At 47.6% G+C, this 2,579-nt stretch overlaps 1 pseudogene; it reads left to right on the plus strand.

Moving 5' to 3' along the window:
* Window positions 1-265: 265 nt before the first annotated feature.
* The window catches only part of LOC103072842 (tubulin alpha-1C chain pseudogene), a 9,090-nt pseudogene continuing 6,776 nt past the window's right edge, over window positions 266-2,579 (plus strand).

Here is a 2,579-nt window from a genome sequence, read left to right on the forward strand (position 1 = left end):
TGATATGTTGTCTATTCAGGTATTCCACAGATGCAGGGTACACCAGGTTGATTGTGGATATTTAATCTGCTGCTCCTGAAGCTGCTGGGAGGGATTTCCCTTTCTCTTCTTTGTTAGCAGAGCTCCTGGGGTTAAGCTTTGGATTTGGTCCCACTTCTGTGTGTATGTCGCCTGAGGATGTCTGTTCTTCGCTCAGAGAGGATGGGGTTAAAGTAGCAGCTTATTTGTGGGCTCTGGCTCACTCAGGCCAGGGGGAGGGTAGGTTATGGAGTTCTGCATGAGCCTGTGGTGGCAGAGGCTGGTGTGATGTTGCACCAGCCTGAGATGCACCATGTGTTCTCCTGGGGAAGTTGTGTCTGGATCACAGGACCCTGGCAGTGGTGGGCTGCACAGGCTCACAGGAGGGGAGGTGTGGATAGTGATCTGTGCTTGCACACAGGCTTCTTCATGGCTGCAGCAGCAGCCTTAGCGTCTCAAGCCCGTCTCTGGGGTCTATGCTGATAGCCATGGTTCGCGTCCATCTCTGGAGCTCCTTTAAGCAGCACTCTTAATCTCTCCTCACACACCAGGAAACAAAGAGGCAAGAAAAAGTCTCTTGCCTCTTCGGTAGCTCCTGACTTTTTCCTGGACTCCCTCCTGGCTAGCTGTGGTGCACTAACCCCCTTAAGGCTGTTTTCACGTAGCCAACCCCAGTCCTCTCCTGGGATCTGACCTCCGAAGCCCAAGCCTCAGCTCCCAAACCCCACCCGTCCCAGCGGGTGAGCAGACAATTGTCTCAGGCTGGTGAGTGCTGGTTGGTGCTGACCCTCTGTGTGGGAATCTCTCCACTTTGTCCTCCACAATCCTGTTGCTGCGCTCTCCTTCGTGGCTCGGAAGTTTCCCCCTCTGCCACCCGCAGTCTCTGCCCACAAAAGGGCTTCCTAGTGTATGGAAACCTTTCCTCCTTCACAGCTCCCTCCCACTGGTGCTGGTCCCATCCTTATTCTTTTGTCTCTGTTTTTTCCTTTTTCTTTTGTGCTACCCAGGTACGTGTGGAGTTTCTTGCCTTTTGGGAAGTCTGAGGTCTTCTGCCAGCGTTCAGTAGGTGTTCTGTAGGAGTTGTTCCTCATGTAGTTGTATTTCTGATGTATTTGTGGGGAGGAAGGCAATCTCCATGTCTTACTCTTCCACCATCTTGAAGCTCCTCCTCTACTTGCATTCTTAAGCTCCAGTATTTTTGTTTTTGTTTTTTTTGTTTTTTTTTCTTGTAATGTTTTCTATTTCTTTGTTGAACTTCTTATTTTGTTAATGTATTGCTTACTGATTTTGTTTAGCTGTCAATCTATGTTCTCTTGTAGCTCACTGGGCTTCAATAAGACAATTATTATGAATTTTTATTACCCAGTTCTTAGATCTCTATTTCTTTAAAGTCAACTTCTGGAACTTTATTAGTTTCTTTTCATGTTGTCATGTTTCCCCAATTCTTCATTATTTTTGTAACCTTGTATCATTTGCTTGTACATTTGAGGAAGATATCACCTCTTCCATTCTTTTGAGATTGTCTTCAGTAAAGAAATAACTTCACCAGTCAGCCCAACCTGGGGTTCTGCACAAGCCAGCTGGTAGCATCTGCGTATTTGTAGAACCCAATGCCAATGGTCTTCTGTCAGTCAGTTCTGGCTGGCTGTGCTCTGCATTCTGGTAGGGCTGGATGGATGATACCTGCAGTCAGTTGGGGCAGCTGGAAGTCTCCACAGCTTGGTAGGGCCAACTGGCTGGACTTCATGATCTGGTAGGGTCATAGGCTCTGCTGCTGGTTGGGACTGCTAGCAAGGTTAACTGATTGAGCAGGACTGTTGACTAAGCTTTCTGGTCAGATAGGGCTACTGGCTAGACTCACTAGTCAGTGGGGCCACTGATGAGGTTCCCTGCTTGGGAAGGGCCTGTCACTTGCCTCGTGTTATGTTGTGATTTTGGCTGATCTCTGGAGTAGGACAGGACTCCTGACTATGTTCCTTGGTTAGGTAAGCCTACTGACTGAAATCCCTGGTCAGGTGGGACTCCTGAGTAAGCTCTCTGGTCAGATGAGTCCATTAGTTGGGCTCCTTGGTGCGGAAGGGATACTGATTGGACTCCCAAGTATTGTGGGACTAATTGGAGAAGTTCTGAAACCAAGTTGGCTGTTTGTGACGGCTCCTCAGTTGGGTAAAGTCATTGCTAAGGTCTCGATCAGGAGTGGCAGCTCCTGGGGGCATAGAGCGATGGGCCTAATATCAAGATATGTGCATCAGTGACTAAGATCTCCCTTTTACTTTGTTCCAGGTGGTCTAACCATACCAATTCCCCCCATATTCTTTGTGAGGGAAATCAGAAAGAGGCCTCTCAGGCAGCACCCTGGAACAGTGGAGAATCTGAATATTCACCTGAGTGTCGCTTTCCTCCACTGGAGAAATCACAGGCCAAGCGAACTGCACTCAGTAGGGTACTGAGACAACCTGGGAGACTGGCATATGAATAAACTGAAACCATTCCTCTTATTCTTTCCAATGCACTTTTTCTGGTTTTCTTTTTTTTTTTTTTTTTTTTTTTTTTTGGTTTTC

Source organism: Lipotes vexillifer, unplaced genomic scaffold (assembly GCF_000442215.2).
Source record: "Lipotes vexillifer unplaced genomic scaffold, Lipotes_vexillifer_v1.1 scaffold8, whole genome shotgun sequence".
In the NCBI taxonomy this organism is placed as follows: Eukaryota; Metazoa; Chordata; class Mammalia; order Artiodactyla; family Lipotidae; genus Lipotes; species Lipotes vexillifer.